General features: G+C 48.1%; 1 protein-coding gene across 1 annotated transcript in view; it reads left to right on the top strand.

The window, feature by feature from the left end:
• Window positions 1-16,630, top strand: part of LOC124619611 (apoptosis-resistant E3 ubiquitin protein ligase 1) — a 656,004-nt gene that overhangs the window by 68,960 nt on the left and 570,414 nt on the right. The gene's annotated exons all lie outside the window — the stretch shown is intronic.

The raw sequence follows: 16,630 nt of genomic DNA, 5'->3' as shown, positions 1-16,630 counted from the left end.
CTCGCAGAATGGCTGAGAGCCGTGCTTACTCAACTTGAATAGTTATCCGACTGAATTTTTCTAAGTACGGTCGAGGCTGTCGTGTGAGAAATGTAATGGTGTGACGTGAATGAAGTATGTTATTTCTAATGGAGGAAAGGTGGGGTTCGCCTACATTGTAGCGCACAATACCGTGAGCTGCGACGATTGCTCCCTGCGTCGTTTGCTGCTGAAAAATACAAAACTATCTCTTTCTATCTGGATTGACCTTCGCCAATCGAACTCTCACTATGCCTTGATGAAGTCTAGGACTCCTATCTGCCCCTAGTCTAACTATTGGCGTGGTACACCGGTCAGATAACCAGTCCACCGTGATGCCACTCAATGTTCGCTTGCAGGTATTAACTAATACTCTGTCTGTGTTCACACCGCACGTTAAGTGTCATGGCCAACACAGTGAACTAACGCTTAATCGGGAGCGACTCAGTATAGAGTATCACTCCGATCTGTTAGTGACAAAGGTGCTCTCTCAGTGCAGTGCTGAGTAGAAACTTTGCTCCTTGCTATCTGCTTACACGCACAAGCGCAGTCGCTCCCGCTACGTGTTCTCGCTACAAAGAGCATCACCAGAACGACTTCCCTCCATGCAAAAAGCGAAAGGGTATATCAACTGCTGTCTTTCCCTCAATCCTCTGGCTCATTGTGTCAGAAATAGTCTACCAATCAGCATTACTCTTACAAACGGGAGAATGGCGCTCTGTTTAAGCCGACCAATTCGGAAATATAGAGAATCTGCATTAGGCGTTTACTGTCCACTTGTGAGAAATTTGAAACTGCGCACTAGGTCCGTCAAAAAATGTATTTGCTTGGGCTCTCCCAAACAATACAACAGGTTTTGCTTTTAAGGTGAACACGCAGGCCATTATTCCTTTTCTCTGGCAAAAACTATTTTGGTCCATTGGCAGTCGGCCGGCCGGCGCAGCTGGGTGCTAACCCACCCTCCCACGAACTTTCCAGCAGGCTGGTTGCCTCTGCCGAACAAAAACTCCTGTGGCTGTCGTGTCTTGAATGCTTGTGTACGCCAACCTCGACTTTTTAATCTCGGTGCGCACTTGCGATTGATTCATTAGATCTGCATATCGAGTAAATGGAAATACGTAAAATTCACTCTACCCTATCGAGTTTGGGCTCGAATGAAGCGTCTTGATACGCAGAATTCGATGGTGAGGTTGGGATATGTTAGAAATGAAGGTCAGGGGACCACGCCACCTCACACTAGTAGACCGAACTGAATGTCGAACTGGGACTCGAGCCCGCCAACTTGCCTGTCGCTGGCAGAGCTCTTACCTGTGGAGGTGCCCAGGCACGGCACACGATCCGCCCTCACAGCTCTGTTTCCAAACTTCACAGAATTTCTCCTACATACGCTGTCTGATAAAGAGTATCCGAACACCTATTAGTGAACGGTATGTCCACCCATCACATTTATGACTGCTCCAACTCAGCTGGTGACCCATTAATGAAGTCTCTGAATGTCTGAGGGGGAACAGCAGCCCATTATTCCTCAAGAGCCAAGCCAGAGAATGTAGTGACATTGGACGCTCGAGTCTGGAGCGATGTCGACGTTCTGACTCGTCTCAAAAGTATTTCATTGGGTCCAGTTTGGGACTCTGGACAGGCAAGTCTACTTCAGTGACCTTATTGTCCACAGTAACACGCATGATCGACAGATGACATGCTCATATGATCATCGTCTCCGAACTGTTCCTCCACTGTACGCGCTACACAATGCTGTAAGATGTGTTCCCCCTTCCGCATTTAACGTTTCTCGAACACAGTAAGGGGACCACACCATAATCCCGAAAAACACGTCCATACCGTAACACCACCTACTCTGTACTTCCCTGTGGACCTTACACATGATGGCAGGAAACGTTCTTCAGGTATTCACCAAACCTAAACACTGTCCGGCGGTGTCGCTCTTTACACCACCTCAAGCTCCTCAAGCTCCTCTTCGCAGTGGACACAGGAATATCTAGCTTATGCGGGGCTGTTCGATCATTCTACCCCCACGCCTTTACCTTCATTCGCACAGTCGTTTTTCTGCCTGGACTGCTGGTAGCACTTAGGAGTTCACGACTGATTCCTTCCTCTGATTCCATTCAATTTTTTACAACCACTCTCCACAACGGTGGAATCTCTGTCCGTCAGGACATGAGCTCTACCTGATCCTGGTTTAGCTATCCTTCGCGTTTCCACTTCATAATCACATCACCAAATGTCATATTGGGCAGGCGATGTCCAATGACCAATACATGTCCGAAATCACTGAGCTGGCAGACCCATTCTGCTGTCACTGCTTCTGTACTGACAACACAATATTCCCCGTCTTCTTTTGTACCGGTGGGTCAGTCTTTCGTGACATCCAGTGAGCAGTTCCCTATTATCTAAAGGTGTTCAGATACTTTTGATGAGATAGTGTTTGTCTTACTGGACTAGCACTTCTGAAAGAAAGGATGTTGTGGAGAAAGGCAAGCTTCGGGTTCAGCTGACAGTCCGACAAAGAGTTTAAATTTGCTAGAAAGTTTCAAAAAAGCACACACTCTGCTACAGAATGAAAGATTCATTTTGTAAGTGAAGCATATTTTAACCATTTACAAATGCTGATAATCGTCTACTTAATGTACTTTGTCACTGCTGTAACCGATTATAGAATTACTTAAACCTTCAGTAACAAAGATTGCAACACTCGGGACGAAATATAGTTGCTCACCAGTAATATTAAACCTACGTTAAAATTAATGTCATTCTTTTTTTGCTATATATTTAATACTTAATTTTAATACGATCAGCTGCCTAGACTTACCGCGCACAGCTTAATACCTCAAGAAACTGTTCAGAGGTGCAGCTAATGACCTGCGTGTATGGGTACGTGACACCGCACTGGGTTTCCGCAATTAGTAGCGGGGCGCATAATATACGGGACATTAATGAGGCACGAAACATAAAGTGAAGGAGTAGTCTAGACTGACACAAATACGAGCAACTCCGGCAGAATCAGAAATAGGCAGTCTATGCTTATCTACAAACTGGAGACAGTCTTCATTTTATCTGCCTCTATGGCGTTTTAAAACGCGAGTGTAGTGCAATACGCCTAGAAATAAAACTGCCTTCAGATAAAAATATTGGTTTAATTTAAATCACATTACATTTAGTGTCATATAGCAACATTGAACATTGTCAGTTGTGTTATTTTTTCTGCTTTTTTCGTTTTGTTATATATATATATATATATATATATATATATATATATATATATATATATATATATATATATATATATATATTATTATTCAGAACTGCCTTCAATAATTATATAAAGTACAATCACCCACAATGCGACAATCTTCCAAAGAAGAAGGACCACTAGCCTTCACCTATAAGTGAATGCTGGGATCAGAATTTATCTTACAACGTCTGCGACAAGACAAAGACAAACACCCGTGCGGAAAAAGGTAGGAACCCTCACTAGGAATAATAATCTCAGAAACAGGTATAGTACGGTAAGCTAAGATTTCCCGAGTTTCAAAGGATTCCAAACCGGCTCTTCCTGCATTGTTACAAGCAACGAAAGCTACAGTTAGCCATCCGTTACCCAAACTAGAAGAAGAAGAAGAAACTTTCATTAAAGAAAAAATTAACTTCGCACCACAAAATAAAGTAGGTCCATGAATAAGAACAAATTGAGCAGTTTTACCAACTCCTCTTACTTCGTTCTTATATAATGGCGGAAAATTAACAAAAAGTAATTTATGTAGATTAAGGAAATTTCGGGAATACATTTGTCTAGGCAATAGATTTAAATGATTAACGTTGGAAGATCACTGGTTAATGCAAGCACGACAAAAACTATTGTAAAAAAAAAAAGGTTCAAATGGCTCTGAGCACTATGAGACTTAACACCTGAGGTCATGAGTCCCCTAGAACTTACAACTACTTAAACGTAACTAACCTAAGGACATCACACACATCCATGCCCGAGGCAGGATTCGAACCTGCGACCATAGCGGTCGCCCAGTTCCAGATTGAAGCGCTTACAACCGCTTGGCCACTTCGGCCGGCAGTTGTATTCCATTGAACCCCCTCCCCCCGGAGAGTGTTCTCTGGGATGTGGAAACCAGTCACGAATTTACGTTTAATTTAAGTGCAATACAGTGAAATGACTTTATCTTACTATGTTAATTCTGATTATAAATTAAGTGAAATATTGAAGTTGAGTATCTGTGAACATACTCTTTACTGGAGTAGGAGTTAATTGGCCTTTATATTCTTATACTGCAACGGGTTGGAGGCGCAGTGTCAGCCTCTGGGTGGTGTAAGCCCTCTTGGCACGTACCAGCATGGGTTTCACTGTAACTTGGATCGTCCTCGGTACGGATGATGGCGATGGAGACATGGGAAGGCTGTAGCTGGCTGCAAAGAAACAGTCTGTAAAAAACCAGTCCTTCCTTACTCCACCTGATCTGGACAGTTGTTCGGGTGCCTGCCTTGTCTGCGCCGCAGTTTGAGGTCGTTAGTGATGTTTCCTCTCTGCGAAGTAGGCGATGCAGGCGCCCCGACAGCAGCCTGCGACGAACGCACGCTGCTCGGGAGGCGGCACTGGTGGACACAGCGGTCACTGCCCCTGTTTGTCTCGGAGGTGGCAGCCCACAGCAGGCAGTGCAAGCTTCTCAAGCATCTCACATTGTAACCGCTCGTTTCCTAGTGGTGAGATGACAGGCGGTGTCAATCACAGTGTTTAATCATCTGTACTTAATCATACATTTAGAACATCTACATCTACATTTATACTCTGCAAACCACCTTGAGCTGAAACTTCCTGGCAGATTAAAACTGTGTGCCGGACCGAGACTCGAACTCTGGACCTTTGCCTTTCGCGGGCAAGTGCTCTACCAACTGAGGTACCCAAACACGACTCACGCCCCGTCCTCACAGCTTTACTTTTGCCAGTACCTCGTCTCCTACCTTCCAAACTTTACAGTAGCTCTCCTGCGAACCTTGCAGAACTAGCACTCCCGAAAGAAAGGATATTGCGGAGACATGGTCCCGAGTTCGAGTCTCGGTCCGGTACACAGTTTTAATCTGCCAGGAAGTTTCATATTAGCGCACACTCCGCTGCAGATTGAAAATCTCATTCTGGAAACATGCACCAGGCTGTGGCTAAGCCATGTCTCCGCAATATCCTTTCTTTCGGGAGTGCTAGTTCTGCAAGCTTCGCAGGAGAGCTTCTGTAAAATTTGGAAGGTAGGAGACGAGGTACTGGCAGAAGTAAAGCTGTGAGGACTGGGCGTGAGTCGTGCTTGGGTACCTCAGTTGGTAGAGCAATTGCCCGCGAAAGGCAAAGGTCCCGAGTTCGAGTCTCGGTCCGGCACACAGTTTTAATCTGCCAGGAAGTTTCATATCAGCGCGCACTCCGCTGCAGAGTGAAAATCTCATTCTGGCACCTTGAGCTGCATGGGAAAGGGTACGTCCGATTGTACCATTTATTAGGGTTTCTTGATTGTTTGAATGCCTCTGGACGTGCAGCAGTTATTCCAATCTTATCCTCAATACCCCTAAGTGAACGTTACGTAGGGGGTTGTAGTTCATTCCTAGAGTCATCATTAAAGGCGGTTCTTGAAACCTTGTTAACAGACTTTCTCGGTATAGTTTACGTCTGTCTTCAGTCTTTCAGTTCAGTTCCTTCAGTATCTCTGGAACACTCGCCCACGCAAACAAATATGTGACCATTCGTGCTGCCCTTTTCTGTATACGTTCTGTTAATCCTATCTGATATGGGTCCCACACACTTGAGCAATATTCCAGAACCCGTAGCACGTACGATTTGTAAAAAATCTCCTTTGTAGACTGATCCGCTCATTCTCAGCATTCTACCAATAAACCGAAGTCTACCACCTGCTTTACTCACGACTGATCCAATGCGATCGTTCCATTTCATATCCCTGCAAAGTGTTACACGTTGGTATTTGTATGAGTTGGCCTATTCCAGTGACGACTAATTGATATTATAGTCGCAGGATACTATGTTCTTTCGTTTTGTGAAATGCAAAATTTTACATTTCTGAACATTTAGAGCAAGTTGCCAATAACTGTACCACGTTGAAATCTTATCAAGATCTGACTGAATATTTGTGCAGCTTCTCTAAGATAGTAATTCATTATAGATAACTTCATCATTTGCAGAAAGCCTGATTTTACTATTAATATAGTCTGCAAGGTCATTAATATACAACACGAACAGCAAGGGTCCCAACACACATCCCTGGGGCACACCCGAAGTTACTTCGACATCTGACAATGACTCTTCATCCAAGATAACATGCTATGTCCTCCATACCAAAAAGTCCTCAATCTAGTCGCAAATATAACCTGATACCTCAAGTGATCGTACTTTTTACAATAAGCGTAGGTGCTGTACTGGATCAAATGCTTTTCGGAAATCAAGAAACATTGCATCTCCCTGGTGGCCTTGATCCAAAGCTTTCAGTATATCATGTGAGAAAAGTGGGTTTCACGTGATTAATGTTTTTGAAATCCATGTTGGTTGGCCTTCAGAAGGTCACTCTGTTCACGACACCTCATTATGTTTGAACTCAGAACATGTGCTAAGATTCTACAGCAAATCGATGTCAAGGATGTTGAACGGTACTTTTAAGTCCCATAGTGCTCAGAGCCATTTGAACGGTACTTTTGTGCATCACTTCTGCTACCCTTCGTGTAGACGGGTGTCACTTGTGTTTTTCTTTCTTTTTTTTTCCTTTTCTTTGAAGAACTGGGTACGGGTTTCCGTTCGAGGAATCTTCGATAGATTACAGTATAGAACCCAGGACTCTGGGCTGTGGCGATACATCGTAGTTACAAGGCTGCGTCAGAACAGATCGTGGCAATGACTGACAAACTGCAGGCACCGTGGGTAGACCTGCCTTTCCGAACATCTATGTGGCTGTACGGGGGGTTAATCGCCTCTGACTGGTGCAGGCTGTGCAGAAGAAACCGCGTTTCTGGGCTGCGCAGAAAGTGCCTCCAACTCAGCCCAGTGACTGAGGTCCAGCTGTTCTGATACGGTACTGAGTCAAACCACAGAAGCTTCATAAAAGTTCGTCAGTTTCCTGGCGGTTGACGCGCAGAAGTCTGGTGTTGAAACATCACACAACTGCTATCAAAATGTTCAAATGTGTGTGAATTCTTAAGGGGCCAAACTACTGAGGTCATCGGTCCCAACGCTCTACCCCCCCCGCACACTCTCTCCCCCCCCGCTCTCCCCCCCCGCTCTCCCCCCCACTCTCCCCCCCCGCTCTCCCCCCCGCTCTCCCCCCCGCTCTCCCCCTCCGCTCTCCCCCCCGCTCTCCCCCCCGCTCTCCCCCCCCCCGCTCTCCCCCCCCGCTCTCCCCCCCGCTCTCCCCCCCGCTCTCCCCCCCGCTCTCCCCCCGCTCTCCCCCCCGCTCTCCCCCCCGCTCTCCCCCCCGCTCTCCCCCCCGCTCTCCCCCCCGCTCTCCCCCCGCTCTCTCTCTCCCCCACCCCCGCTCTCTCTCCCCCACCCCCGCTCTCTCTCCCCCACCCCCGCTCTCTCTCCCCCACCCCCGCTCTCTCTCCCCCACCCCCGCTCTCTCTCCCCCACCCCCGCTCTCTCTCCCCCACCCCCGCTCTCTCTCCCCCACCCCCGCTCTCTCTCCCCCACCCCCGCTCTCTCTCCCCCACCCCTGCTCTCTCTCCCCCACCCCCGCTCTCTCTCCCCCCACCCCCGCTCTCTCTCCCCCACCCCCCACTCTCTCTCCCCCCCACCCCCCACTCTCTCTCCCCCCACCCCCCACTCTCTCTCCCCCCACCCCCGCTCTCTCTCCCCCCACCCCCGCTCTCTCTTCCCCCCACCCCCGCCCGCTCTCTCTCCCCCACCCCCGCCCGCTCTCTCCCCCCCACCCCCGCCCTCTCTCTCCCCCCCCACCCCCGCCCTCTCTCACCCCCCCACCCCCCCGCCCTCTCTCTCTCCCCCCCCACCCCCCCGCCCTCTCTCTCTCCCCCCCCACCCCCCCGCTCTCTCTCTCTCCCCCCCCACCCCCCCGCCCTCTCTCTCTCCCCCCCACCCCCCGCCCTCTCTCTCTCCCCCCCACCCCCCGCCCTCTCTCTCTCCCCCCCACCCCCCGCCCTCTCTCTCTCCCCCCCACCCCCCGCCCTCTCTCTCTCCCCCCCACCCCCCGCCCTCTCTCTCTCCCCCCCCCACCACCCGCCCTCTCTCTCTCCCCCCCACCCCCCGCCCTCTCTCTCTCTCCCCCACCCCCCGCCCTCTCTCTCTCTCCCCCACCCCCCGCCCTCTCTCTCTCTCCCCCACCCCCCGCCCTCTCTCTCTCTCTCTCCCCCACCCCCCGCCCTCTCTCTCTCTCCCCCACCCCCCGCCCTCTCTCTCTCTCCCCCACCCCCCGCCCTCTCTCTCTCTCTCCCCCACCCCCCGCCCTCTCTCTCTCTCCCCCACCCCCCGCCCTCTCTCTCTCTCTCCCCCACCCCCCGCCCTCTCTCTCTCTCTCCCCCACCCCCCGCCCTCTCTCTCTCTCCCCCACCCCCCGCCCTCTCTCTCTCTCCACCCCCCGCCCTCTCTCTCTCTCTCCCCCCCACCCCCCGCCCTCTCTCTCTCTCTCCCCCCCCACCCCCGCCATCTCTCTCTCTCCCCCACCCCCCCGCCCTCTCTCTCCCCCCCACCCCCCCGCCCTCTCTCCCCCCCCCGCCCTCTCTCTCCCCACCTCCCCCCCGCCCTCTCTCTCCCCACCTCCCCCCCGCCCTCTCTCTCCCCACCACCCCCCTGCCCTCTCTCTCCCCACCTCCCCCCCGACCCCCGCCCTCTCTCTCCCCACCTCCCCCCCGACCCCCGCCCTCTCTCTCCCCCCCGACCCCCGCCCTCTCTCCCCCCCCCGCCCTCTCTCTCCCCATCCCCCCGCCCTCTCTCTCACCACCCCCCCCGCCCTCTCTCTCACCACCACCCCTCCGCCCTCTCTCTTCCCACCCCCCACCCCCGCTCTCTCTCTCCCCCCCCACCTCCCCGCTCTCTCTCTCCCCCCCGCTCTCTCCCCCCCGCTCTCTCCCCCCCGCTCTCTCCCCCCCGCTCTCTCCCCCCCGCTCTCTCCCCCCCGCTCTCTCCCCCCGCTCTCTCCCCCCCGCTCTCTCCCCCCCCGCTCTCTCTCTCTCCCCCCCCACGCTCTCTCTCTCTCCCCCCCATGCTCTCTCTCTCTCCCCCCCACGCTCTCTCTCTCTCCCCCCCACGCTCTCTCTCTCTCCCCCCCACGCTCTCTCTCTCTCCCCCCCACGCTCTCTCTCTCTCTCCCCCCCCGCTCTCTCCCTCTCCCCCCCCCCCCCCCCGCTCTCTCCCTCTCCCCCCCCCGCTCTCTCTCTCTCCCCCCCACGCTCTCTCTCTCTCCCCCCCACGCTCTCTCTCTCTCCCCCCCACGCTCTCTCTCTCCCCCCCACGCTCTCTCTCTCTCTCCCCCCACGCTCTCTCTCTCTCCCCCCACGCTCTCCCTCTCTCCCCCCACGCTCTCCCTCTCTCCCCCACGCTCTCCCTCTCTCCCCCCCGCTCTCTCTCTCTCCCCCCCCCCGCTCTCTCTCCCCCCCGCTCTCTCTCCCCCCACCCCCACTCTCTCTCTCCCCCCCCACCCCAGCTCCCCCCACCCCCCCGCTCTCTCTCCCCACTCCCCCGCTCTCTCTCTCCCCACCCCCGCTCTCTCTCTCTCCCCACCCGCGCTCTCTCTCTCTCTCACCCCCCGCTCTCTCTCTCCCCCCGCCCTCTCCACTAGCAGAGCGCTCTCCCGGCTGTTGTCAGTTTTCGTGACCTGGGGCCGTTACTGTTCGGTCAAGTAGCTCCTCAAGTGGCATCACGAGGCTGAGTGCACCCCAGTAGGTAAACAGCACATGGCGGCCCTGATGGTCACCCGTCCATGTATCTGACCGTGCTTAACCTTGTTCGACACAATTTCTCTTTGATGTAGCGGGTGGCAGGTTTATTTGAACGTAGATAAATGGAAGATAATAGCTATGACGAGTAGAGTGAGTCAGATTAGTAGAAATATTTGGGGGTATACTAAGAAGTAATACGAAATTGAATGATAACGTATAATCAGTATTAGGGAAAGTGGGTGAAAGACAAGTTTATTGGAAGGGTTCTGGGGAAAAGCGGTACATGTGTAAAAGCAATCGCATTCTAGACTCTCAAGCGACCAAACTGTATTTTTTCACTGTCTGGATTATTTATCATGTATGCATGACAGTAGACATTGGACGAATTCAGGTACATGCAGCTAGGATCTCAGCAGGTCGATTAGCCCATACGGAAGTGTTACAAAAATCGTTGGAAAACTTAAATGGGAATCACTGGAACACAAACTACGTTTGCTAAATTTAGAAAATTTGTGTTTGAAGAAGACTGTGTGAGCGTTACGGTCTGACATCGTATATCTCGCGCTGAGATCGTGAAAATAGGATGAGAGAGATTAGTGCCGTGCAGAGGTATAAACCCTATCATCTTTCTCTTAATTCGTTTTGGCATACATCAGAAAATATATGCAGTGTACAGTCGCTTTTGGTTTATAATACTCACCCTGTAAACTGGTAAACATTTGGTGATACATCAGTGCACCACAGCTTCGCTCAACAACGCTATAACGGCTCCACCATTCATGACATACTCACCGCTTGTTCAAAGAAACACACAAGATTTTCTGAATGCTGGACCTAGCTCCTGCGCCTGAAATTGCAGACGCCAAATTGAATAACATGAATCCATTGGCTGTATTACCTTTCTTTGGACCTTACATCCTGAGTAATTTGTTGGATACATTCCAGTCTCTGTTTTCCTCTACGATTTTTACCCTCCACATCTGCCTCTAGTACCACGGAAGTTTCCCAAGATGTTTTAACACATTTCCTAGCACCACGTCCCTTTTTATTGTCAGTGTTTTCCATATATTCTTTTCTTCACTACTTCTGAGGAGAACCACCTCATTCCTTGCCTTATCGGTCCACCTAATTTTCAACATTCTTCCGTAGCATCTCATCTCAGACGCTTAGATGCTCTTCTGTTCCGTTTTCCTACAGTCCGTTTCATTACCATACAACGCTGCGCTCCAAACATACAGTCTCATAAATTTCTTCCTCAATTTAAAGCTTATGTTTGCTTATAATGCCGTCCTTGCTCCATCCATCATTGGTTATTTTGCTACCTAGGTAGTAGAATTCCTTAATTTCATCTACTTCGTGACCACCAATCCTGAAAAGTTTCTCGCTGTTCTCATTTCTGCTGCTTCTCATTACTTTCGTCTTTCTTCGATTTACTCTAAATTCATATTCTGTACTCATGTGACTGCTCATTCCTTTCAGCAGATCGTGTAATTCTTCTTCACTTTCACTCAGGACAGCAATGTCATCGGAAAAATTAATCATTCCAGAATGAGATTTTCACTCTGCAGCGGAGTGTGCGCTGATATGAAACTTCCTGGCAGATTGAAACTGTGTGCCGGACCGAGTCTCGAACTCGGGACCTTTGCCTTTCGCGGGCAAGTACTGCCATCCGAGCTACCCAACCACGACTCACGTCTCGTTTCAAATTAATCATTGATATCATTTCCCCTTGAATTTTAATTCCACTCCTCAACCTTTTTTTTATTTCCATCACTGCTTCTTCGATGTATAGATTGAAGAGTAGCGGCGAAAGATTACATCCTTGCGTTACACCCTTTTTCATCCTAGCAGTTCGTTCTTGGTTGGCCACTTGTATTATTCCCTCTTGGTTCTTGTACATCTTGTATACTAACCGTCTCTTCCTGAAGCTTACCCTTACTTTTCTCAGAATTTCGAACATCTTGCTCCATTTTACATTCTCGTACGCTTTTTCGAGGTAGACAAATCCTATGAACGTGTCTTGTTTTTTCTTCAGTCTTCCATTATAAACCGAAACGTCAGGATTGGCTCACTGGAACCTTTACTTTTCCTAAAGCCAAACTCATCGCTATCTAACACACTCTGTTTCCTTTCCCACGATTCTGTATATTGTTTTTGTCAGCAACTTGGATGCAAGAGCTGTTAAGGTGATTGTACGATAGATCTTGAACTTATCGGCCATTGCTGTCTTCTGGCTTGCATGGATGATATTTGTACGAAATTCTGTTGCATGTCATCAGTATCATAGATACCATAGATCAGTAGATCATAGATCAGATGATAATCAAGTTGAATAATAGCTTGGTTGCCACTTTCCCCACAAATTTTCGTAATTCTGTTGGAATATTATCTATCCCTTCTGTCTTAGGTTTCCAAAACCCCTTTAAATTGTGACTTTGATACTGGATCCACCATCTCTTCCGTTTCAGACAATTGCTACCCCTTATAGAGGCCTTCAATGTAATGTTTTTACCTATTCGCTCTCTGCTTTGTGTTTAGCAGTATTCCTCATAAGAAATTAAAAATAGCTTATGTCATGGCGTTTTTGGTGCAGGAGGACGTTATATCAACTGGTACTGAAGTATTTCTCTCTTCCCCAAAAGATTATTATTATTATTATTTGGACATATAGATTCACGTGGTGGATTTACCGATTTCTTGATTAGGTTCCATTCGCGTCTGCGACGTGATAAGTGGCAAGGGAAGATGCAGCATATCCTAAGATCTGAGAGCTCTGTCAGAAGATAATTGCAAGCGTGAATCATGCGTAGTTAAACACCGCAGATAAGACTTGCAGCAGCAGTTTGGACGTCAGCCAGGGCGGTTCGCAGTAGAAACAGATGACCAAGAATTGTACTGTATGGCTGTCATTTGCATTCGGCGATCTCAGCACCGAAAAAACTATTGCACTTAACTTTGCACAGTAGCAGAAACTGACAGATTCTAAAGTGGGATTTTCAAACAGTAATTTAATTAAATTTAGTTGCTGTGTTCGCACCACGTATATCATAGTGCGGAAACTGCAGTCTGAAATTCCTAAAAGCGATTGCTCGATGCGAGTTCTGCGTAGGTTTACGACGTAATAACTCGCTTATTTCGGCACTGTTGATGCATTTATTAAAAAAAAAGTCGATAGTTTCGAGTTTGTATGGTCCACTTAATAGCTTACTGAGCTCCTAAAAGAAAAAAAAGTACGAAGTGCAGTCACAGTAAAGAATGGAGTACTTCTCATTTGACAACCTGCATCTCTGACTGGAAATAACTGCAGGAAGTGGAAAAAACATCATTTCTGTCACTCGATCCATCCAAATAAGATATGGTGATATAAATTCATAAACTAAGCTCAATGGTGCTATCGTTATATGTTTATTAATCGACAGTTCCTTCACGTAAAAGTTTTGTTTATTACACAATATATATAAGTGCCCTCGATGTGCTATTTCCTTCTTTAAGACGAAATGGATGTGATTTGTTTACTTTATATTCAATGTTAAATGTCAAATTCTTCCATATTCGCGAACAGTGTCATTCTTTATGGTTTCATTTACATCCTTTACCAGGATGTCTTACGTTTTATTTATGGTTGTAGTTTTGTTCATATCAGCAACGAGAATTTTATCTCACTGTGTAACATTGATGGGAGTGTGTCAATTTATATCAAGATACTAATCATAGGAACCCTACAATAATGTATTTTTAATCTGATAAATATTTCACTATGTTTGTTTTAGTCTTGCGCTATCTCTGTCTTCTGTACTCTGTTTTCCGGATGTGCGCGGAATCAGTTATCTAAGTAGCTACCTGTGTTATTCCTACTGTTTGTGCATTCTTTAGCTGAGTTTTGTGGCCATCGTCGCCGAGAAGGTTCTGAATACTGGATTTAGAACGTGGAGGCGACACTGCTTCTAGGGTCCTCAGCTGAGACTGAAAGCGGGCAATCGTGCCACAAAGCAAACATCCTGTACGCTACTTGGAATCGACGTTGGGTTTTTCTGGTATCCGTGGAGCCCAACTTCACTCGTAGCTACTGCGTATAATAGAATATTTGTCCCTATATTTATCTGACCATAGGATCTTGGAGAAAACCAGCGTAATTCATTGGAAACGCTGATTCATCTCTTTGCATATTCGTAAACTCCGGCTACAGGCACTCGTGGACCCACAGATACCGACCGACCGGCACGTCATCCATTGCCAGTGGCTTTAAGGGATATGGTATGGAGGGGTGTGGGGTCGGCAAATCGCTCTCCCGACCGTTGTCAGTTTTCTGGACCTGGAGCCGCTAAGATTGGTCGAGTAGCTCCTCAGTTGGCACCACGAGACAGACTGCAACCCGTTCCTGTCCTCCCTCCTCCCACCGAGGAAAATTCCCCGGCAGTACCGGAAATCGTACCCCCCCCCCCCCCCCCCCCTCGGATCCTCTGCATGAAAATCAGTCGCACTGACTGTTCAGACATGGAATATATAAAATACACTACTGGCCATTAAAATTGCTACACCAAGAAGAAATGCAGGTGACAAACGGGTATTCATTGGACAAATATATTATACTAGAACTAACATGTGATTACATTTTCACGCAATTTGGGTGCATAGATCCTGAGAAATCAGTACCAAGAACAACCACCTCTGGCCGTAATAACGGCCTTGATACGACTGGGCATTGTCAAACAGAGCTTGAATGGCGTGTACAGGTACAGCTGCCCATGCAGCTTCAACACGATACCACAGTTCATCAAGAGTAGTGACTGGCGTATTGTGACGAGCCAGTTGCTCGGCCAACATTGACCAGACGTCTTCAGTTGGTGAGAGATCTGGAGAATGTGCTGGCCAGGGTAGCAGTCGAATGTTTTCCGTATCCAGAAAGGCTCGTACAGGACTTGCAACATGTAGTCGTACATTATCCTGCTGAAATGTAGGGTTTCGCAGGGATCGAATGAAGGGAAGAGCCACGGGTAGTAACACATCTGAAATGTAACGTCCACTGGTCAAAGTGCCGTCAATGCGAACAAGAGGTGACCGAGACGTGTAACAAATGGCACCCCATACCATCACGCCGGGTGATACGCGACTACGACGAATACACGCTTCGAAATTGCGTTCACCGCGATGTCATCAAACACGGATGCGACCATCACGATGCTGTAAACAGAACCTGGATTCATCCGAAAAAATGTCGTTTTGCCATTCGTGCACCCAGGTTTCGTCGTTGAGTACACCATCGCGGGTGCTCCTGTCTGTGATTCAGCGTCAAGGGTAACCGCAGCCACGGTCTTCGAGCTGATAGTCGATGCTGCTGCAAACATCGTCCAACTGTTCGTGCACATGGGGGTTGTCTTGCAAACGTCTCCATCTGTTGACTCAGGGATCGATACGTGGCTGCACGATCCGTTACAGCCATGCGGACAAAATGGCGGTCATCTCGACTGCTAGTGATACGAGGCCGTTGGGATCCAGCATGGAGTTCCGTATTACCCTCCTGAACCCACCGATTCCGTATTCTGCTAACAGTAATTGGATCTCGACCAACGCAAGCAGCAGTGTCGCGATACGATAAACCGCAATTGCGATAGGCCACAATCCGACCTTTATCAAAGCCGGAAACGTGATGGTACGCACTTCTCCTCCTTGCACGAGGCAACGTCGGTCAATTGCTGTTTGTGTATGAGAAATTGGTTGGATACTATCCTCATGTCAGCACGTTGTAGGTGTCGCCACAGGTGTCAACCTTGCGTGAATGCTCTGAAAAGCTAATCATCTGCATATCACAGCATCTTGTTCGTGTCGGTTAAATTTCGCGTCTGTAGCACGTCTTCATGGTGTAGCAATTTTAATGGCCAGTAGTGTAATAAATAATTATTGTCAATGGCATAATTTATTATTTTGTAAAATAATTGTATATCAGACAATACCCATGGAAAAAGATAATGAAAATCTCAATCTTTTGTTATCTGTGATTCTTCGAGAAAAATCTTTCTTCTTGTTCGAACTGTTTTACTGATACATGTGAATGATGTCTCGTAACACAGAGGCTTGTTAAAAACTATATTACGTTGCTAATTTAATATTTCAAAAATAGTTGGTGTGTCATTGAAATGAGTCTTCTTTGTTTGGAGTTTTATTTAATTGTAATTCTCGTCCTATATAAATGTTTTCCGCACAGCTACGAAAGAGCGCATACATTAGCGCAATTGATCTACAGCGCGGTTTATTGGTAAATGCTGAATAATAAGCGATTAACATTGAGAAATATTTTCAAATGTTAATGCATATAGTGAAGATAGAAAGACATACAATATACATTATTTCTTAGTAGTAAAACAGAGCCTGAAGTAGAATCCGGAAGTGATTGTCTTATGTTAGCCGCCATCTTAGTGAAATATTGCAGCGGCAGTTTTAAATTGATTTTCTATACAGACATAAATGTTCTTGGTCATAATTGCGATAATAATTGTGTACTGGTGGCCTTGAACCCACTTTGAGGTAATAAATTCCAGTTAGACTGTGAGTACAGTCAACTTTTATGAATGAATGCAAACAGCACATTACGTGATATAAATTATCTGCAGATGTATGAAGCCTAGTTATTTCGTAACAACTTCTATCAAATATTTTGACAGGAAAAAATACGTTAGTGTTGTGCGCGTGTGGTACTGTGCGACAAAACCGTTCA

The sequence above is a fragment of the Schistocerca americana genome, chromosome 6 (assembly GCF_021461395.2).
Source record: "Schistocerca americana isolate TAMUIC-IGC-003095 chromosome 6, iqSchAmer2.1, whole genome shotgun sequence".
Classification (NCBI taxonomy): Eukaryota; Metazoa; Arthropoda; class Insecta; order Orthoptera; family Acrididae; genus Schistocerca; species Schistocerca americana.
This window is presented reverse-complemented; position numbering and strand designations above follow the sequence as displayed.